Here is a 22843-nt window from a genome sequence, read left to right on the forward strand (position 1 = left end):
ATATACAACTAAAGCGAAAGCAACTACAAGTTGATGCTTCTCACCTCCTCTCACCTTTTCTGTCTCACTCTCTCTCAAGTTAAATAACTAAATAACTAACTAAATAAATATATTTTTTAAAATATACAATCCTGGGGTCTATTTACCCCATTAAAATCATACACATGAAAAGAAGCGCCAAAGGTCAATACTATCACCTTAAATTTTTCAGAGTTCTCTTGGAGAGCCTCTTTCCTGTCCCCCTCCCCACAAATATGGGAGTTGATGAAGTCATAACTTCTCTTTCCCTCTTCCCTCCTCTCTCATTCTCATCCATCTCATGATCTCATTTAAATTGTAGCTCCATACCCTCCTCTTTGCTACTAGCCTTGCACGCATGCCTGTCCTCCACTCCTCCAGTTTAACTAGTTTGAAAAGAACTTCCCCTTCCCCCTCTACCACCACCCCTGCTTATGCAGGATCAGCTTACCTGGAACGAAGTCCAGGTTCCACCTGGAGCCTGCTTAAGCTCCATCAGATCTCCCCCCGCCAGACTTCCTCGTGGGAGAGTAGGAGGGGCCAGCACCAGCCCAGGCCCTGGATCAGGCAGACCTGCTTTCACTTCTGGCTCAGCTACTTGCCAGCCATGTTCCTGAACTTGGCCTCATTTGAAATGGGAATAAAAATACTTAGCTCATAGAATTTTTGTTAGCTTTAATGATAGGATGTATGCGAAGCACTTGTTAAACACCAGCTTAAACCTTTTGAAACACAGATTTACTAATACCCCTCTCCAATTGAACAAATACGTGGTTTAGTATTCTTCCTAGTTTGAAATTATTATTATTATTTTTTAGGAGGAAACAAGTGTCAAGAAATCTTTTATAGCATGTAAATCTATAATTCACAATTAGCCTCTTCCCACGTTTAATAGTCTCATCTCATAGATTCTTCACCCTTAGTTACACTTACCGTCACACAGTCACACCCTCACTGCACACTCACCCCACCCTCACTTCCACACATGTGCACACACACACTCCCTCTGTCCTCTTTTGTGTTCGGTCCCTTATTTGACTTGTTTCCTCTTGAAGGAAGCTTCCCAGAGTACTTGCCTATAGAAGTCCAACTTTAGTTCTCACATTTGACCATCTGTTCCTCAAGAAAACCCAAAACCAACCAGACAAAGAAACCTCTCAAATCCTTAGGTTGAAATCAATCCCTTGTCACTTCTTTCTTCTTTACAACTATTTGCTTTTCCCACATTCTGGCCCTTGGTGCAGTGAATCACATCACCCTATAGCTCGGGCTCTCTATCATCCAGCTTTCTCTGGGCCTCTGCCTATCACAGCATTTTCACAAGATGATTTCTCAATTTGGGTTTGTTGAATTCAATTAGGAAGATTTCAGTCTCTAAGATCCAAAAGTAAACACGCAGACAGCGTGGAAGAATGGTGTTTACGCAGCCACCTGCTCCTGGGCTCACAGTTTACCTTACAGCAGAGTGTGCGAGCTGTGTCTGCATGGCCATCTGTCTCACAGGGAGCCAGCAGGCCCGAATGTCCCAGGCTTTGCATCACCACACCTTACATTTCATTCTCATCTGTGAGCCTTTTTGGTGATATATGCCACCTGACAGTTTAGACCAGAGATTTAAAACTGGGCTCAACCAGTTTGACGACTCGAAAATGGTAGCATTTAGGGGTGGAGTAAATGTAGAAGTGGACTGTCAATGGTTCACAGGTTTCTGAGGTCTACCTTTTGTCCTGATAAGTATGTTTCCTCATGACTGGATAGATGTAGATAATACATTTTCTCTGCACAGAATACTGTAGTCTGGCTGACATACTGTTACACAGAATGATGACACAGTTATTAGGAGATCCAACAGCTACTTCTTAAAACTTGGAAAGTCATTCCAACTGAGAGTCCCCTTCCTAACTTTGGGTGAGGGAAATGGCCAAGAATTCTTTAAAATTAGCACCAGTTCTCTTATTCTTAGACAAATTACCATCTGGTGTTTCTTTTAACACATTCACAGAAAGCCAACTGGAATAGAGTGCATATATCAAATACTAGCAATATTTCATTCTGATAGGTTCACTTGGTATCGAACTCATAAAGTTGTGAACTCTAAATCTAGATAGAGGTGGTGGATACCATTGATCCTGTGTTGGGAAGAAGTGTCCCCTAGTCTGGGAAGGGATGTATGTTACAGTCAGCTGGGGAGAAGTGTCCCCCAGTCTGGGAGGAGATGTCTGTTACAGTCAGCTGGGGACTTCTCTTTGGCAGGAGTGTGTCAGATGGGACCACAGAATAAAGAAAGTTATTTTACCTAAGATTAAAGATAGTGACTTAATTGTCACCAATATTTGCTCCTAAGAAAATCATGACACTTTGAAACCTAAAGAAGTGGGCACTTATTTTCACAATAATGGCCCTAAAGATGATAAACCATTGGTTTTCCTGAAAGTTTAGTACAAAAGGAAAAGAACGTTAACTTGAAGCCTCCATGTCTTTCTTTCAAAGTCTAGGCTTAGAGAACTCATAACCACACTCCCAGTCTTTACTTCTCTCTTTAGCAAGTTTTTACACAAGATTTTCCTAACTAAGTATGCTTGCTGCTGAATTAAGATAACTCTACCCATCTAAAAAACACGAGGCCCAGACCTTCTGTGGTGTTTCTATGGGCTGGTTAACTTCTTTTGAGTAAACTGGCATCTGTTTGAATATTATTTGCTTTCCCCCAACCCAGGTAGACTGAACCTTGTCTTCTGTCTGAAGCCACAGCCCAGCAGAGCCCACAGGTATAGGTTGGCACTGTAAGAACCACGCCTGGGAAAATTGTTTTGTTTACAATCTCTAACTGCTTCTATGCAGGGAGGCCTCCTTGGTGGCTGAGCAAAGCTAATGCGGGTGGATGTGCAATAGCACTGCATCTTTGTGATAAAGACAAGGGAGAGGGAGATCACAGGAGAAAGAAAGTCTAGGGGGCTGGAGAAGCAGTAGAGAACATTGCTGACCTCAGAGCGCTTAGCAGACGGTGGGCATGGAATGGAGGCTAGGCATGAAGAACAAACCTCTAACAAGGTTTCATTTATTTATTCTTATTAACTGTATATATCCCAATATGCCATGTGCATAATTCACCAGCTCCCAGTGGAATCTTCTAGATTTCTAATACCTAGTTCATTGGTGTGGTGTTGCGTTCCATGAAGCATTGGCACTTGGTTAGGGTGGGTGTTCAGGAATGTGTGGGCTGTAGCCAGCGTGTCCCAGACATGTGTCCTAATTTGTGTAAGACAAGCCTGTGCCGCGTTTTACCTGTTGCCCTGCCTTAATTATTTTAAAGTGCTCACTTACATTTTCAAAAGTGGATCTATTTCAATGGTAAATTATAAGGCCACATAAAAGTTTTCATGTGATTGTACTTTGAAGATCAGACATATTTTATCCCTGAATCACCTGTTTACCGAGCTTCACTCCTGAAATCACACCGTCCTCATAAACTCATTTAATGCTGTGCACTGAGTTCCGTGTTTTATGTGTCAGGTTCTAGGAAACAGCAAAAACCAAGACATGGTCTCCTCACTCACAGGTCTTACAAATGATGTATAAGCAGGCAATTATAAACCAGAGAAATAAGGCTTACAGCAGGGTTTCTCCACCCCCTCACTATTGATATTCTGGAATGGAAAATTCTTTGTTGTGCTAGCCCTGGTAGGCAAACCGCGACTCACGAGCCACATGCGGCTCTTTGGCCCCTTGAGTGTGGCTCTTCCACAAAACACCACGTGCAGGCGCCACCTCGATAAGAAATGTACCTACCTATTTAGTTTAAGTTTAAAAAATTTGAATCTCGAGTGACGTCACGGAAATGGCGCCGTGAGAAGCGCGTCCGACAGCTCTCCCCTAAATCACAACAAATTGATCAACTAGAAACAGAAAAATTTATCCTCGGAGCATTCCGGAGTTCCACACAAACTGAAAGCAAAAGGACTGTTATCACTTGAATCTGAGAGACGAGGGTGTGGAGGAAGCTACCACAGCGACGCTCATTCAAGCCGCGAGGGAGTGCGCCTGCAGTGAGTCAGCCCATATACTTGGGAACCGCGAGCCGCCACGAGCGGCCGACGCGAGCCCCCGCGAGCCGCCGCGCCGCGAACCGCCGCCGCAAGCAGCCGCCACGAGCCGCCGCCGCGAGCCGCCGAGAGCAGCCGCGCGCGCCCGGTCCGGTTGGGCACCGCTGACGTTCCCAGCAGCCCGCACACTGCGAGTGGGGGTCGCCGGCCACCGGTGCCCGGAGCGCCCCATTCGCGCGCGTGCCTTGGGCATTCCACGCGCCCAGGGCGCCCTGCTGGCCCGCACACCCAGGGGGCTCCATTATCCTGCGCCTGGTGCGGTCCAGCCGCCAGCGGCAGGGCGAGCGGGAGAGGCTTGGGAGATTCTCTCCATGGGCGGGGCACCTCACACAGCCATTCAAGCTAACAATCAAGCGTTGGGGGAGGGGCGCGCGCAGGCAGCCTAAAATACCTTCGGAAGCACAGCTGCGACCCAATCACTGAAATTAGCTTAACCCATAAAATCTGCGCACCCTCGGTTCTAATTGATAAGATCTCTCTCAGTTCAGCGATCCAAGACAAGAGGCGTGATATTTTTTAAGTGCCTCTCGCTAAAGGGGCGGGGGCAACTTCTGATTGATAGAGCCTCCATATTCAGGGATAAATGCTAACAAGAAGGACTTGGCAGATAATAAGGTCTATACTACACTAGTCGCAAGCAGAGACTAGTGCCTCTTCTTCCCTGAAAAAACAGGCTACAAAGTGTGGAAAGCCTGGGTTGAGAGGTCCAACTAAATGATAGGCGCTGAACAGTCACCTTGACAACAATTGACTCCCACCCCCGCCTGATTACACTGGAGGCCCTGACTCTCAGAGCCTTTCCCAAAGCCTTGCACTGAGTGGGGATAGAGTGGGGATTTCCCAGCTCTTTGAGCCTCTTACTCCCCAGGCAGAAGCAGTTGCAGCCTTATAGCTGGATCACCAGGCTGCTAATTCAGAAAGGGGGGACTAGGAGAGAGAATCCAGGAAAGCAAACTCTCTCATCGTTGGACCCTGCAAACGCCAACAAGCCTTTACTTCCAGCAAGACTAAAGCCAATTATATGACATTGCCATAGAATCCCATCAACTGCAAATCCCTACCTAAGAGTGACACAGGGGCAGAGCCTGGGGTACAGAGTCACCGACTAGGAAGAGGGAGAGAAAAGAAAAAGGAAGAAGTTAACCTCTCAAAATCAAAAAAAATCCACAGACTTTACAACTTGATCCACTAATTTTTTTTTGTTGTTGTTGTTGTTTGTTTCTTCTATCTTTTTGCCTTTATTTCCTCCACCTCGGTCCTTCTATTCTCTGCCCATCTTATGCTTCCCCTTTCTTGAACTACACTACCCATGAGTGTTGCATTTTATTTTTCTTCTTCATCCTCACCCTCCTTTAAGGTTATACTCCAAAACACTTAACTCTCACTCTCTCCTCTTTTGTTTTTTTTTGTTTTTTTTTTGTCTTGCTTTATTTTGTTTTTTTTCTCCTCCTATTTTATTTCTTCCTTCGTTTTTCTCTTTTTCTTATTTTTTCCTTTCTATTCGTTTTTTCTTTTCTCATTTTACTTTCCTCCCATATAATCCTCAATCACGAACAAATTAGTTAATTTGGGACTCAAGGCTTTTTTTTGGCTTTATTTCTCTTTTTTGCTTTTGTTTTTATTTTTTTTTCTCTTGTTTGTTTATTTTTGTGGCATTTTGGGTCCTCCCAACCCAAGGTCTCCATTGTATTTAGTCTTCGCTCCACTTAATACAACAGATTTTTACTTATTATTTTTATTTTTTCTTCTTTATTATTCTTTTTTGGTCCTTTTTTCTGATTCCCTCTTATCCCTCTCATTATATCTCTTAGTTGACCATCACTTACAAGCAAATCATCTTATGCTTGTCTAAGATTTTCTTCCTTTTTTTTTCTTTTTTGCATTTAGTAGGTCCCTACTCCCTTTATTTTGCCCCTTGAACTCTTCACCCCAAATCAGGCCCTCCATTATAGGCACGATATTTCCCTGAGGAGGGGAGAGGAGGGAAAGAGAAGAGAGAAAAAAAGGGGGAAATAATAAATTATTACTGTTTTTTTTTGTGGGGTGTTTTACCCCTTTTTTTTTTTTCTTTTTACTCTTTATTAATTCTAATTAGTGCTATCAATAAGACCACCCTCAGATGCCGATAAGAAAGAGGAAATAGAATATTATGGATACAAAAGAAAGAGAGGTAACACAAATAGATGTGGAAAAATCTATGGAGAAAAGACTTAACATATTGGAAGCCTTGGAGCTAAATGACAGAGAATTTAAAATAGAAATCTTAAAAATACTCAGAGATATACAAGAAAACACAGAAAGGCAATATAGGGAGATCAGAAAACAACTCAATGAACACAAAGAATATATTACCAAGGAAATTGAAACTATAAAAACAAATCAAACAGAAATGAAAAACTCAATTCACGAGCTGAAAAACGAGGTAACAAGCTTAGCTAACAGAACAGCCCAGATTGAAGATAGGATTAGTGAAATAGAAGACAAACAACTTGAGGCACAACAGAGAGAAGAAGAAAGAGACTCAAAAATAATAAAAAATGAGAAAGCCCTACAGGAATTGTCTGACTCCATCAGAAAGAATAACATAAGAATAATAGGTATATCAGAGGGAGAAGAGAAAGAAAATGGAATGGAGAATATACTCAAACAAATAATAGACGAGAACTTCCCAAGCCTGTGGAAGGAACTAAAGCCTCAAATTCAAGAAGCAAACAGAACACCAAGTTTTCTTAACCCCAACAAACCCACTCCAAGGCACATCATAATAAAGATGACACAAACCAATGACAAAGAAAAAATTCTCAAGGCAGCCAGGGAAAAGAAGAGTACAACATATAAAGGAAGGCCTATTAGATTAACATCAGATTTCTCAGCAGAAACTCTACAAGCTAGAAGAGAGTGGACCCCAATATTTAAAGCCCTGAAAGAGAGGAACTTTCAGCCAAGAATACTATACCCATCAAAGCTATCCTTCAAGTATGAAGGAGATATAAAAACATTCACAAATACAGAAAAGATGAGAGAATTTATCAACAGAAAGCCCCCACTCCAGGAAATACTAAGGGGAGTTTTCCAACCAGATTCAAAGAACAAAAGAAAACAACACCACAAGTAACAGCTCCACCAAGAACACAATAAAACCAAACTTAAACTGTGACAACAAAGGAAAAAAAGGGGGGAGAGGATGGAGATTAACAGTAGCAAAGGATGATGAAGTGCAGAAATACTTATAAGATAGGGTACTACAATGAATATGGTAGGTACCCTTTTCATTACTTAATGGTAACCACCCTTAAAAAAACCACCACAAAAACACTTGACTTAAAAATGGTAGCAACAGAGGAAAGAAGTATGGAACACAAACAAACAAAAACAAATGATAGAGAAACAAAAGAGAAGAATCAAACTAGATACAAAACTAACAGAAAGCAATTTATAAAATGGCAGTAGGGAACCCACAAGTGTCAATAATTACACTAAATGTAAATGGATTAAACTTACCAATAAAAAGACACAGAGTAGCAGAATGGATTAAAAAAGAAAATCCAACTATATGCTGCCTACAAGAAACACATCTAAGCAACAAGGATAAAAACAAATTCAAAGTGAAAGGCTGGAAAACAATACTCCAAGCAAACAACACCCAAAAAAAAGCAGGTGTAGCAATACTCATATCTAATAATGCTGACTACAAGACAGAAAAAGTACTCAGAGACAAAAATGGTCATTTCATAATGATTAAGGGGAAGTTGAATCAAGAAGACATAACAATCTTTAATATATATGCACCAAACCAAGGAGCACCAAAATATATAAGACAGCTACTTATTGACCTTAAAACAAAAACTAACAAAAATACAATCATACTTGGAGACCTCAATACACCGCTGACGGCTCTAGATCGGTCATCCAAACAGAGAATCAATAAAGATATAGTGGCCTTAAACGAAATACTAGAACACCTGGATATGATAGACATCTACAGGACACTTCATCCCAAAGCGACAGAGTATACATTTTTCTCTAGTGTACATGGAACATTCTCAAGAATTGACCATATGTTGGGCCACAAAGACAATATCAGCAAATTTAGAAAAATTGAAATTGTACCAAGCATATTTTCTGATCATAAAGCCTTGAAACTAGAATTCAACTGCAAAAAAGAGGGGGAAAAACCCACAAAAATGTGGAAACTAAACAACATACTTCTAAAAAATGAATGGGTCAAAGAAGAAATAAGCGCAGAGATCAAAAGATATATACAGACAAATGAAAATGAAAATATGACATATCAGAATCTCTGGGATGCAGCAAAAGCAGTAATAACAGGAAAGTTCATATCACTTCAGGCCTATATGAACAAACAAGAGAGAGCCGAAGTAAACCACTTAACTTCACACCTTAAGGAACTAGAAAAAGAAGAACAAAGACAACCCAAAAGCAGCCGAAGAAAGGAGATAATAAAAATCAGAGCAGAAATAAATGAAATAGAGAACAGAAAAACTATAGAAAAAAATCAATAAAACAAGGAGCTGGTTCTTTGAAAAGATCAACAAAATTGACAAACCCTTGGCAAGACTCACCAAGGAAAAAAGACACAGGACTCAAATAAATAAAATCCAAAATGAAAGAGGAGAGATCACCACAGACATCATAGAAATACAAAGAATTATTGTAGAATACTATGAAAAATTATATGCCACCAAATACAACAATCTAGAAGAAATGGATAAATTCCTAGAACAATACAACCTTCCTAGACTGAGTCATGAAGAAGCAGAAAGCCTAAACAGACCAATCAGCAGGGAGGAAATAGAAAAAACTATTAAAAATATCCCCAAAAATAAAAGTCCAGGCCCAGACGGTTATACTAGTGAATTCTATCAAACATTCAAAGAAGACTTGGTTCCTATTCTACTCAAAGTCTTCCAAAAAATTGAAGAAGAAGCAATACTTCCAAACACATTCTATGAGGCCAACATAACCCTCATATCAAAACCTGGCAAGGATGGCACAAAGAAAGAAAACTACAGACCAATATCTCTAATGAATACAGATGCTAAAATACTAAACAAAATACTGGCAAACCGAATACAACAACATATTAAAAAAATAATACATCATGATCAAGTGGGATTCATCCCAGAATCTCAAGGATGGTTCAACATACGCAAAACGGTTAACGTAATACACCATATCAACAAAACAAAGAACAAAAACCACATGATCTTATCAATAGATGCAGAAAAGGCTTTTGATAAAATACAACACAATTTTATGTTTAAGACTCTCAACAAAATGGGTATAGAAGGAAAATATCTCAACATGATAAAGGCCATATATGATAAACCATCAGCCAACATCCTATTAAACGGCATAAAACTGAGGACTTTCTACCTTAAATCAGGAACAAGACAGGGTTGTCCACTCTCTCCACTCTTATTCAACGTGGTGCTAGAAGTTCTGGCCAGAGCAATCAGACAAGACAAAGAAATGAAAGGCATCCATATCGGAAAAGAAGAAGTAAAGCTATCACTTTTTGCTGATGATATGATCCTATACATCGAAAACCCGAAGGACTCCACAAAAAGATTATTAGAAACAATAAACCAATACAGTAAGGTCGCAGGATACAAAATTAACATACAAAAGTCCATAGCCTTTCTATATGCCAACAATGAAATATTAGAAAACGAACTCAAAAAAATAATCCCCTTCACGATTGCAACAAAAAAAATAAAATACTTAGGAATAAACATAACAAAGAACGTAAAGGACCTATATAATAAAAATTACAAAGCATTGTTAAGGGAAATCGAAAAAGATACAATGAGATGGGAAAATATTCCTTGTTCTTGGATAGGAAGAATAAATATAATCAAAATGGCCATATTACCCAAAGCAATATACAAATTTAATGCAATTCCCATCAAAATTCCTATGAGATTTTTTAAAGAAATGGAACAAAAAATCATCAGATTTATATGGAACTATAAAAAGCCCCGAATAGCCAAAACAATCCTAAGGAAAAAGAATGAAGCTGGGGGCATTACAATACCTGACTTTAAACTATATTATAGGGCCACGATAATCAAAACAGCATGGTATTGGCAAAAAAATAGACACTCAGACCAATGGAACAGAATAGAAAGCCCAGAAATAAAACCACATATATATGGTCAAATAATCTTTGATAAAGGGGCCAACAACACACAATGGAGAAAAGAAAGCCTCTTCAACAAATGGTGTTGGGAAAACTGGAAAGCCACATGCAAAAGAATGAAACTCGACTACAGCCTGTCCCCGTGTACTAAAATTAATTCAAAATGGATCAAAGACCTAAATATAAGACCTGAAACAATAAAGTACATAGAAGAAGACATAGGTACTAAAATCATGGACCTGGGTTTTAAAGAACATTTTATGAACTTGACTCCAATGGCAAGAGAAGTGAAGGCAAAGATAAATGAATGGGACTACATCAGAATTAAAAGTTTTTGCTCAGCAAGAGAAACTGATATCAAAATAAACAGACAGCCAACTATATGGGAACTGATATTTTCAAACGACAGCTCAGATAAGGGCCTAATATCCAAAATTTACAAAGAACTCATAAAACTCAACAACAAACAAAAAAACAATCCAATAAAAAAATGGGAAGAGGACATGAATAGACACTTCTCCCAGGAAGAGATACAAATGGCCAACAGATATATGAAAAGATGCTCAGCTTCATTAGTTATTAGAGAAATGCAAATCAAAACTACAATGAGATACCACCTCACTCCTGTTAGATTAGCTATTATCAACAAGACGGGTAATAGCAAATGTTGGAGAGGCTGTGGAGAAAAAGGAACCCTCATTCACTGTTGGTGGGACTGTAAAGTAGTACAACCATTATGGAGGAAAGTATGGTGGTTCCTCAAAAAACTGCAAATAGAACTACCTTATGACCCAGCAATCCCTCTACTGGGTATATACCCCAAAACCTCAGAAACATTGATATGTGAAGACACATGTAGCCCCATGTTCATTGCAGCACTGTTCACAGTGGCCAAGACATGGAAACAACCAAAAAGCCCTTCAATAGAAGACTGGATAAAGAAGATGTGGCACATATACACTATGGAATACTACTCAGCCATAAGAAATGATGACATCAGATCATTTAAAGCAAAATGGTGGGATCTTGATAACATTATAAGGAGTGAAATAAGCAAATCAGAAAAAAACAAGAACTACATGATTCCATACATTGGTGGAACATAAAAATGAGACTAAGAGACATGGACAAGAGTGTGGTGGTTACCAAGGGTGGGGGGGGAGGGAGGACATGGGAGGGAGGGAGGGAGAGAGTTAGGGGGAGGGGGAGGGGCACAGAGAACTAGATAGAGGGTGGCGGAGGACAATCTGACTTTGGGCGAGGGGTTTGCAACATAATTTAATGACAAAATAACCTAGATATGTTTTCTTTGAATATATGTACCCTGATTTATTAATGTCATCCCATTACCATTAATAAAAATTTATTAAAAAAAAAAAAAGTAAAAAAATAAAATAAAATAAAAAATAAATAAAAAATTTGAATCTCAAAAGAATTTCAGTTGTTGTACTGTTGATATTTGGCTCTGTGGATTAGTGAGTTTGCTGCCCGCTGTGGTGTCCTGGGACCCTAGGATGTTTAGCAACATTCCAGGCCTCTACCACCGCCTGCCAGTAGTACCCCTCCAGTACTAACGATGAAAAATGTCTCCAGACATGGGCAGATTCACACCCTACCCTCATCCTGCCCCTCTGGTCCCTGCCGTGGACAAATATCAGTTCTAGTTAAAGGAAGACTCAAGGCATCATGGCAGGAACACCAAACTTAGATTTGGGCAAAGCCTTGTGAATTCTTCCTCCTTAACCCCTAGTTGATCCTTAGTAAGTGCTAGACGAGGGAATGGAATGCAAATATCATGCTGTCCTTTAGGATTCTTGGAACAAATCCTAATAAACTAGAAAAACATTTAAGTATGAGGCCCTGGGCAGAATTTGGCCAATAAATTTCACTTGGCATCACTGGCACCAACATAGTTTCCCAAAACAACCTATGCAGCCCCAAAACGACTTGGCCTTGAAATGTCACAGTTCAGATTTCCTAGCAATTATTTTCATGTTAATAAACACTGTCAAGTACTTTGGCAAATATCAGGTGCATTAAATGTTGAATAGTTATTATAAAGCCACATAAATATTTTAGATGCAATCATCCACAGCAGGAAAAGAAGAGAGCCCAGATCCTAAGAGGGAAAGAAAAATAGCCCTGACATTCAACTAATGGCTTCACCAACTGATGCTCCCACCTGGGAGCTTGAAACCTACTGCATGTTGGAAGTAAATGTTCTTTGCAAAATAGAGTTAAATCCAGCCCAGCTTTGGTGGAGGCATCCTGGCCCTCTGTCAGCTATTGTTTTGGTGTAAATGAGGACAAGATAACACAGCACAACCCATACATTCCTTTTAGCCAACCTCTGCCCTAAACCAGACTGACATGGGACAAGCGGGCGGAAGGGTGGCAGCATGAGCCTGGTCCACTCCTTGCCCTTTCTTCATGGGCTTGGATGTTACTGGGTGATAGTGGAGCTTTCTGGAACAAGCAAGTGACTACTTCTCTGAGCCTTCATTGGTAAGATGGAGGGTGAGAAAAGTCGTGATTCTAAAGCTGCTCACAACACTCATAATATTATCTGTAGTTTTACATCCTTAAAGAGTCATAGAATTGAGGGGTTCACAGCATTAAGTTTTATTCTGGGGGTGGGGAAGTGGCATTCAAAAATTAGTCTCTCAGCAGTCAGAATTCCTTCTTTAACAGAGTCCCTAAAGTGAGCTTAAGCCTTGCAGAGCCGAGTTCGGAGGCTGGCTGCCACGTGGGATGAACAGGTATGATGAGTTGCTCAGTCTGAGCTAGTCCCCAGCTCTCCCCTCACCAGCCTGGTTTTGTGTTGACCATTATAGCAACTTATCAAGTGGAACATGATCCAGCTGGTAGCTTCAGACTCTGGGTTACGGAATCTTCTGACAATTCTCTGAAACCCCTTACTTTTCCCAAGGTAAGTATTCCCAATAACTGCACAGAGAGACCCAGTGATGTTACTTAGAAGTTGAATTAATAATAAGAGTATTTTCTCATGGACATAGACACCAGTGTGGTGACTGCTCGAGGGAGGAGGTGAGGCGAGGTGGAGAAGGGCACGAGGGGTCAGTGGGGCCGGCGGAGACCTGACCTGCGGTGGTGAGCACACAGGAGAGTACAGATAATGTGCTGTAAAATTGTGTACCTGAAATCTGTATCATTTTGTTAACCAGGATCACCCCAATAAATTTAATGAAAAAGACACCCCCCAAAATAAGATTATTTTCCCCTGATGTAATAGCCCCCTAATCGCTAAACCATAATGTCTTTGCTGACTCCCCAGAGGTGCATTTAATTTGTAGCACTCTTTTTTTAAAAAATATTTTATTTATTGATTTTTTAGAGAGAGACAGAGAGAGAGAGAGAGAAGGGGGAGGAGCAGGAAGCATCAACTCCCATATGTGCCTTGACCAGGCAAGCCCAGGGTTTTGAACCAGCGACCTCAGTGTTCCAGGTCGACGCTTTATCCCACTGCGCCACCACAGGTCAGGCCAATTTATAGCACTCTTAAAGCACACACAAAACCCAACAGAATAGCTACTTCTTTGTTTTGATGTTGCTGCTAAGCTTAAAAAAATCTCCTCCCTCACTTAATTCCTTCAGGAAGTGCCTCATTGTTATTAAAAACGGGGAAGCAGTCCTGGGAGGCTTCTAGAGGTCTAAGTCCATAAAGTGAATATGCATAAAAGCAGCAGGAAATCAAGTTTTTATAATTACACCTTTTCAGGCATACAGCTCCTGCAGAGAAATCAGCTTTGATTTGGGCTGACTTAATATAGCCTTTCCAATTTAAGTCTATTTCTCCACTTCTACTGCGCTACTGTTCAGTTTTAGATGGGGAAAATGGGTTCCTATTTTCCACTTTCACAAATCGGTAAGGATCCATATTTCAAAACAAAAGTGATTAGGTAACACTTAATTTTTTACCTTTCCCCCTAATTCAAGAGCATTGGGGGAAGGAAGTAGTTCTGTTTTGGAGAGACAGACTATTAAAGGAGAGAGCAAAAAAAGCATGGAGAGACCCAGGCTTACCTGACTATGCCTTACTCAACGTCAGCAGGCATCAAGCTTTGTTGCAAGAACAATGCTTAAGATAGGAGAGGAGAGTTTGAATAACTTCACAGCTAAAGTGGTAGTTAAGACGATATACCAAAAGAAAAAAAAAAAAGCATTGATAGAAGTGGAATTTTGATGAAAATGAAGGCCTGTTAGAACAATTTGGTTGAGTGAATAGAAAGAATCAATTGGAAAGATTTTAAGTTGAATTACAACTGGAAGTGGACCTAAGTAGCTTGGAGGTCTCTCAGATATATAAATGATTAGCTTAAACTAAAACTCAGAATGCTAGCTAGCTAAAGCACCATGTACATGCATGTTGGAGCTGAGTCCATTCCTTCAATGAGCACTTACTGATTCCCTGCTATTTCCTACTTAGCATTGATTCTTCAGAAATAACAAAACCAGCGGCTGTTGGGGCACGGGAGTCTCCCTTCCTAAGGAAGAAGAAACTGTTCTTCTCCACTGTGGCCAGGCCACAGAACCCACTGAATTTGCCTCCTGAAGGGACTTTCGGTGTTAATGTTAGATTCAGGGAGTACTGGGGCTGCCAAAGAGTGAAACTATTGAAGGAACAGTAAGTGCTGATATGGCTCCTGTGAGGCTGGGAACAAAGAAGGTCAGAGACCCTTATCAGAAGTTTAGGTTTGAAATTCGCCACTAAGCTAAAACCGGCCCCTGTTGCTATGCCGGCCCCTGTTGCTATGCTGCGTGTGACCTCCCTAGCCAATAGCTAAACTGCCACATCTGCTTCTGTCTATGCTTGCTCACTTAGGATATATAAGGGCCTGGCTGTAAGCTCCAGGAGCGGCTCCCGTTTGCAGCTCCTTGTGGGCACGGTGTCTCCGGACATCTCGGGAGTTCGCCCCTGCGCAGGTTAAACTGGCCAATAAAGTAACATCTTAACTCCTGAAAGTCTCCGACATTTGTTCTCATACCCGGTGGATGCTACATTAACACCCTCACCAATTTAACTATCGCCAAAAAAGCTGGGAACTGATTGGAAATCTCTTACATACACGGCTCCTAATTATTTGCGCACCTGTCCTTAATCTCTGTGCTGCCTGTTCCACTGCACAGGCCTTTTTCTGGCCAGAGAAACCTCACCTAAAACCTCCACTCCTAATCTTTCCTTCTCCGCGGACTCCAAACTCTCTCTCCCCTCCCTTCGCAAAAACCTGTTTCTTATTCGCCATCTACTACCTTCTCCTTCTCCTCCCCTGCTGGCCAGGGGCCCCTCCCTTCACTGTGTTCTCTAGTCCCGCCTCCGTCAGGCCTTTCTCAGCCTGACATTGGCTCTTACACCGGTTTTCAGGACGTCCAACCCCAATTTTCTTGCAGGAAGTTCCTGCCCTGTCCTTTCTTTGGCTCCAGCATTTCCTGCAAGATCTGGGTGCCGGGCTCTGCACGAGCCCCCCTCCTCTTATTCCCAATCCCCCAAACCCCTACCCGGAACCTGTGAACATGGCATTTAAAGTTTTTAATGGTCCCAACTAGTAGAAACAGGCCTGTTCGCCAGGCCTGCATGCAGCAGAAGGTAACGCTCTAAACCCCGACTCTTGTGGCAACCCTGAGACCAGCAGAGCCACCAGCAGCTTGCTTTAAGTGTGGCAAGCAGGACCACTGGTCCCGGCAGGGCCCCTGCCAGCGGCTGCCCACTGAGCCCTGCCCTGACTGCAAGCAGCCTGGTCACTGGTGAAGTGATTGCCCCTTTGGGCAACAGGTTTTTTCCTCAGCGCCTCTACGTGGAGGACAAGCCGCCCGAATGGGAAGGCCAATTCAGCCAGGTGGGTGCATCGCTCGAACTCCTAGGACACGGCCTGGACTCGGAGAACCAGGGTATGCTGCAACAAGTGGGTAAGTCAGTCCATCTCATTTCTTGTGGACACTGGGGCTGCCTTCCCTGTTTACCTTCATACTCTGAACCTCTAGTTCCCTCACAGGTTTTGGTTATGGAAATGGATGGGACCCCTTTCTTTCCCCTTTTTACGCCACTCCTGACATGCAGTTCTGCCTCAACTTGCCTCCTTACAGGACCACTGGCAGTCGGAACCACTGGACTCCATCCATCTCCAGCTCACCAAATGGCTGGACCCTGCAAATTCCCCTATTACTCCTCTCTCTTTTTTTTTTAAATCCTTACAGGACCGCTTCTGTGAAGTTTCTCCAATCACGGCCACACAGATGTTCCTCCTGACACCCCCAAAGCCACCACCTTCTGATTTCCCCCTCCCCACGACACCCCTATTCAGCAGGAAGTAGCCAGATGAATAAACGGCGCCCCTTTTTCTATTTAACACAAAAGGTCAGAATGTAAGGTCGGTGAATAGAGGGATGGTCACGTGGGGAACTCAGACTCGCCCACTTTGGCTAGGACCGCCCACAATCAAGCCTGCCAAAGGAAGCTTCCCAGGAACCATTTGGAAAGAAGCGATCATCTGCCAGCCAGTGAAATTTCACCACGTCATGTTAGCTCCACTTCCCTAGAGGGACCCTTTAAATATCTCCCACGCGGTTTAATCCATGCAACTTCCCTAGCCTCCATTTCCTCCATCTTTCTTTCCTCAGGGCCAGGGAACCTTGCCGGGTGGGATGTGCGCTCTGTATTCAATAAAGCCGTTTATTATTCCACACTTTGCAGCTCCGGCCCTCTTCCTTCCTTCTCGGCGGGGAAAAATACCTTACACCCAGATCTAGATAGTGCATATTCTATACTTTTGGGAGCTCATCCTGTGTTTCTTTTGGAATATACATTTACTATATACAGCCAGTGCTAACCACAGCTCCTGGCACACAGTAAGAACTCAACAAGCATGTGTTCAATGAATGATTATACACATTGTATCCTTGATAACCAGCTTAGAAGGTCATTGATTTCACTTTTAATACTGACTTTAGGGAACTATAGCTGTGTTAGAAATAGTACTTACCTTTTAGATAATGAATATTTAATGGTGGAATCAGACAAAAACCACATTTAATTAAAGTACAGTGTAGAAATGTTTTTCATATAAAGACTTCCACGCAGAGCTATGGAGGTTTGAGGAGAGAGAATTCATATATATTCATAAGTAAGGATGTGGACAGTAAAGAAACTCTTCATGGAACAGATAGAGATGGGTCTTTGAGGTTGAGTCAGATTACGATAGGTTGAGCTGGGGGAGGGAAGGAAGACATTTCTGGTAGCTAGTGCTGAATAGCTATGCAGAAGCAGGGATGTATGCAGCAGCATATTTAGGGAATGCTAAGTAGTCCAGTTTGGCTGAAACATGCATGGGATGTAGGAAATGGTCAAAGATGGCTCTGGAGAGTAGGTGAAGGGTCATGGTTTAGGAGGGCTTTGAATACTAGAGTGAGGAGTGAGTCTTCTATAAATCAGAGCTGGCCAATGGCATAAATTCAGCTGTATTTATGATGATGAAAAAATGGAACATAGGACATAGTAGACCATTCTATTGAGAGTCTCCATAAATCTGCCTGAATATAAATCAGTTCTCTCCACAGCCCCTCACCCAGGCTGTTCCCTATAACTTTGTCAATCCTAAAGGCATGAGGGTGTCCTAAAACCCAGAATGGGGCCCAAGTAGGAGTTAGATCTTCTAATGAGGGATATTAATCCCATGTAGTTTGGTCTTGGTTGTTTCAAACCCGAATCAACAATTTACAGAACATGACAAAAAGAAAAAAAAAGGCTAGGGAAGGCTGTGGGATGTAGCTTAACTGGGGTTGGAAAGGAGCTACCAGATTTATTCAGAAGGTCTTGGGAGGCTGACTGCAACAGGCAGGGTAAGGCAAAGATCCTTATGGACCACTGCTGCTCCCTGACCACCTGTTGGCTTGCCACCTACAGACAGGCATTGGAGACACCCAGGATGGATTTACAGGCAGTCCATTATTTTTAAAAATATCACATGGAAATTTTGTACATTTGTTTTCTTCTTCTGTTTGTGGCCAGAGGAGCAGTTAATGGTCTTGAACTTCAGTTACTGAGCCTCAGTGAGAAAAAATACTGTCAAATCTAAGGGTGTGCAGAGCCCAGCACTGGGGCTAAGCTCTCGCTGCCACAAGGATTAATGCCTGTCTTGGGAAGTTTTGATAATTAAAGCCTGAGCTGCTGCATACTTAAATGTGGCTTGATTGAATTTTTTATGTACCCTTAGTATCACAAGTTCCAAAGCAAATATTTCTATGGTAGCCTTCTTATAACAAGTTTTTGGAAAATTATTTTTCCTCTCTGGGAAGAAAATTCTCTGTAGATCTTTTTTTGAAAGATGTCTTCTCCAACAGCACAAGATTGCATGATCTAGGGTAGAGTCAAAAAAGTTGAATTCTAAATTTTTTACTCAGCTTAGGGGTTATCTGCTAGGGATTATATAGATTTAAAAGTAGAAATCTCTGCCTTAAAAACCAGGAAGACAATCAATTTCTGGGTTTTTATCCCAAAGACATGGTTTAAAATATGTGTCAAGATTGAAGTGCAAGGCTGATCACAACCTTGTTTATAAGAAAGAATAATTCAAAGCTATGAAAAATTCAGTCTGACAGTAAGAGATTGACTAGATGATTCATGTTATCTCACTATAATGTTATATTACTCAGCCATTAAAAATGGAAAACAATAGAGGTAAGGGATTAAGAAAAAACAAAAACAAACTCATAGACAGACAAGATATGCTGATTACCAGTAAAAGTGAGTGTAAAGGGGGGTAAGTGGTGATTGCAGAAGACTTGACTTGGGGTGGTGAACACACAATACAACATATCATAGAACCGTACACCTGACACGTATATAATTTTATTAACTAATGTCACCCAATAAATTAATTAAAAAGGAAAAAAAACTAGAGTTAAATAATAATGAATACAAAAGTACTACCAGAGTCATTCCATATTATTCTTTCTTGTCGTTATGATTAAATAAATGAACTGTTATTAAGTATCTACTATGTGCTTAGTGCCTAACAATTATACTACAGATTTGTTATTTGATCTTAATAATTATCTTATGATATATGGGCTCTTAGAACATTTTACAGAAGAGGTAGACGTTATGCACAGATGAAGATCATTTCATTTGGCTAGTATTACAAACCCCAGTTAAACAAGCAAGCCCAAAGCAATTCAATAGCTCATGTAACCGGAAGGTCTGTGTGTGTGTCTTCAGGTATGGCCATGTCCAGATTCTTGTTTTTTTTGTCTGGGATTTTTGTTTGCTTGTTTCTTTCTCTCTACTTTTGTTTCTCTCCATATCTAGGAACTGTTTATCTGTGCTCAGCTTTATTATTTACACATCACATCATGCACACTGTGGCCACCAACTAGACTCACATCTTCCTGGCCTAGCAATTTCAGAGATAGAACTTCACTCCATAGATAAACGCCAGAGAGACTTTGATCACCTGTCTTGAATCACTTGGCCTCTTATGCTACTGAGTAAGGCACCATGGATTGACAGTCCAGCAGGACAAGATGAGAGGGAGAGGGCTGGCTATTCCAGAGAAGGAAGCCAGCAGGTGTTTTTCCCACACCCCTCATTCTTGCTTAAGACATTCCACCAGTCAAAAAGCTCTCCTTTCCATCCAGCTGGTTTCTAGTATTTGTCAAGTCTGATGAATTCCATAAACTTTCTTTGATCACACAACACAATCCAGTAACATAGACTCCTTCTTGTTGACTCCTACATGATGTCTCTATTACCAGCAATAATAAACACACTTCTTTTGCACTTTTATAGCCTGTTAGGTCTTTGCCTTGTCTATTGACTTGACTCTCAGCTCCAGCGTGACATTCTTGGATTTTCATTTTCCTCCTTCCAGTAAAGATGGGGCAGCACAGCAGAGTGGGAGGAGCCGTCTCTGGATGCTCACTCACTGTGCATCACTGGACAAGTTACTTGATCTCTGTAAACCTGATTCAACATCTGTCAAATGGGCACAGGAATACCTGCCTCAAAGGTTTTTGGAGAATTAAATAAAATGACTTCTATCTTATTTCATGTCTGGCCTGTGGAAGTACTGAAGAGTAAGAGCAGCTGAAACAATGGCCTTTCAGCCCTCTGTCCCCTAGCCTCCACTGCTATTTTCCCAACTTTCTTTCCCACTGTAGTATTCCTTTTAGTCTTTTACTTTCTAGGTTGTTAATATCTGCATACTTTTCTGCCCATAGGTGTGGCTAGTCAATTTGGCAGTGGACCATAAGGTCTCAAATAAAACCCAGGGCAATTCAGGCTTAGCTGTTTATTTCTTTTTTTTTTTTCCTCATACCACTCAGACTGTGTCCTCTCCCTCTTACTCTCCCAAAGGAAGGGAAGAACGATCATCAGTGGCAAAAGGCAGTTGCACAAGCAACACCGAAAGCTGGCTTCACACTCAGGAGGGAACACTGCAACTCCTCCTCATGGTTTGGGTGCTCTACACGATTAGAGAAACTTCTCTAGTAATGAACTATAGAAACGATCCCCAAAAGTATAGTCTTAGCTGTTTATTTCTTGAGATGGTATATGAATCGATCAGATGTTTCTTAGACATTTCAGAACAGCGTGGAGGTAGACACAGAGCTGCAGGTCTCAAAGGAAGGTGGATGAGAGAAGGTGAGATCACATCTTGGCCAAGCACTCAGATATTTCCAAAAACCATTTCTTTCTTAAGGGATCCAGTTTTATTAGCATCACTTCCTCCATGTTACCTGGAGCTTTAATTTGGGCCCTGCTGATAAGCAGTTGTAAACAAAAATGCCCAGTTGAAAGGAAGGGCTAAGAGAGCTGTGAAAAACCCATGCTCTGGACTTTGTCCCAATTATTGGAAAGTTGCTCTTTCCATAGGTCTTAGAGCAAGACATCCTTAAACTGCAGAGGGCCCCAGCAAATCTACAGCAGCCTGTGTGCGTGTCGGCTAGCTCTGGAATCAAGGACATGGACTTAGCAAATAGCAAGGGTATTTTTGCCCTCGTGGGAGGGGGGCAGAGTGGGAAATATCCTACCACTTTCAAACACTGATAGGAGGAGAGTGAGTGCCTGGACCAGTTTCTCAGTTGGATGCCTCCAAACAATCATATTTTCCAGTTTCTTCCTGTTACACAATTGTTCTCTTCACACTTTCCTGCTATTTTCAGATTTGCCAGTTGGTAAGGGACTCAAGTTTCTTTCTCTGGAGCCTGGTTAATTTAATGAAGCTGTGTTCAGTCCCCTCCTTCCCTGAAGTTTGAGATCTGAGTGCCAGGATGGAGACGGGGGAGCTGAACGGAGGGAACTGAGTGATGGGGACAATCTGAGAGGACATTGTGGGGCTGACTGCATTTGTGAGTAATGACAGCAGTTTATGCTGAATTTGGAGTCTCAAAGAATAAAAATAAGAAAGAGTGATGTTAACTGTGCAATGAGAAGCCTTCTGAAGCATTTCTCAAGATGAGAAAGTCAGGTCAGTTTGTACTTACCCACTTTTTTCAGCCAGTCAGTTCATTGAGATGAATAAATACCAGCTTCATAAAAAGTACAGTATGGACACCAAGGTAGATAATAATATTAGGGTGATGAAAATAATAGCTCAAATTAATGGGCACTTGCTGCTTACCTGGCATTGTTCTAACTGCTTTAGGTGCAATAACTCATTTAATCTGACCAAGAACTTCATAAGCTAGTAAACATTGTTCTCTCTATTTCACAGGAAACCTCCCACCCCCCAAAAATGGAAGTGCAGAGAATTACTATAGCCTGCTCAAGGTCACACAGATGATATATGGAGGTCGTCAGATTTGGATCCAGCCATAGAACCTGAACTCTTAACCACTGGTCCCTATTGTCTCTCCATGGCAGATTTTGCCTTCAAGAATATAAGAATAAAAGAGGTGTCATGAGGCCAGGACCCAAGTCTTACCTTGCTATGTCCTTGGTGCCCAGCACAGGCCTGAGACCATGGGGCCTAAGCTGTCATAATTGCCACACTTGAATTCAAGGAAAAGCTTTGTCTTGTGTCAGAAAGGAAGCACCCCAAAACTTGTTTGATTGGAAACCAAAAACTAAAAACCAATAATGTCTGAAGGTACTATATAAAACAATGTAAGACAAATTTTAAAAAATTATAGACAGCTATTAATTGAATAAGGAAATATCTTTGCACACTTCCTTCCCAACTTGACACCATTTTAGGAGTCTGGCTGAAGTGACTTGTAGCCTTGAGTTTAAATTAGTTCCTTGAATTGCTTGGAAATATTAATATTGGCTCAAATTTTATTATTGAAGTTGGAGTCAGGAGGAGTATAGAAGTTCTCAATGTCTTCTGGGAAAATACAAGAGTTCTCTCAAGGTTAACATCTATAAGTGATTACAAAATTGGGGTTGGCCCCATTTCTCTCTCAGAATGTCAGCTAGGTCAGAAGGCAGAGCTTTGGAACAAAGGCTGTGAAATGGAGAGGTTTCAAGTGTATGTGTGTGCGGAGAACATGGGATGGGTAGCCAAGACTCAGATGTGAGGTTAATAGACCAAGAAAAATGAAC

At 41.5% G+C, this 22843-nt stretch overlaps 1 protein-coding gene and 1 non-coding gene across 5 annotated transcripts in view; both read right to left on the bottom strand.

Moving 5' to 3' along the window:
* Positions 1-22843, bottom strand: part of SYNPR (synaptoporin) — a 374269-nt gene that overhangs the window by 29763 nt on the left and 321663 nt on the right. The window lies entirely within an intron of this gene.
* On the bottom strand, positions 20614-20826 carry LOC136314775 (small nucleolar RNA U3). The gene has a single exon (XR_010727366.1). It is a non-coding gene; the product is annotated as a small nucleolar RNA U3 (small nucleolar RNA).

This window comes from Saccopteryx bilineata, chromosome 10, assembly GCF_036850765.1.
Source record: "Saccopteryx bilineata isolate mSacBil1 chromosome 10, mSacBil1_pri_phased_curated, whole genome shotgun sequence".
Classification (NCBI taxonomy): Eukaryota; Metazoa; Chordata; class Mammalia; order Chiroptera; family Emballonuridae; genus Saccopteryx; species Saccopteryx bilineata.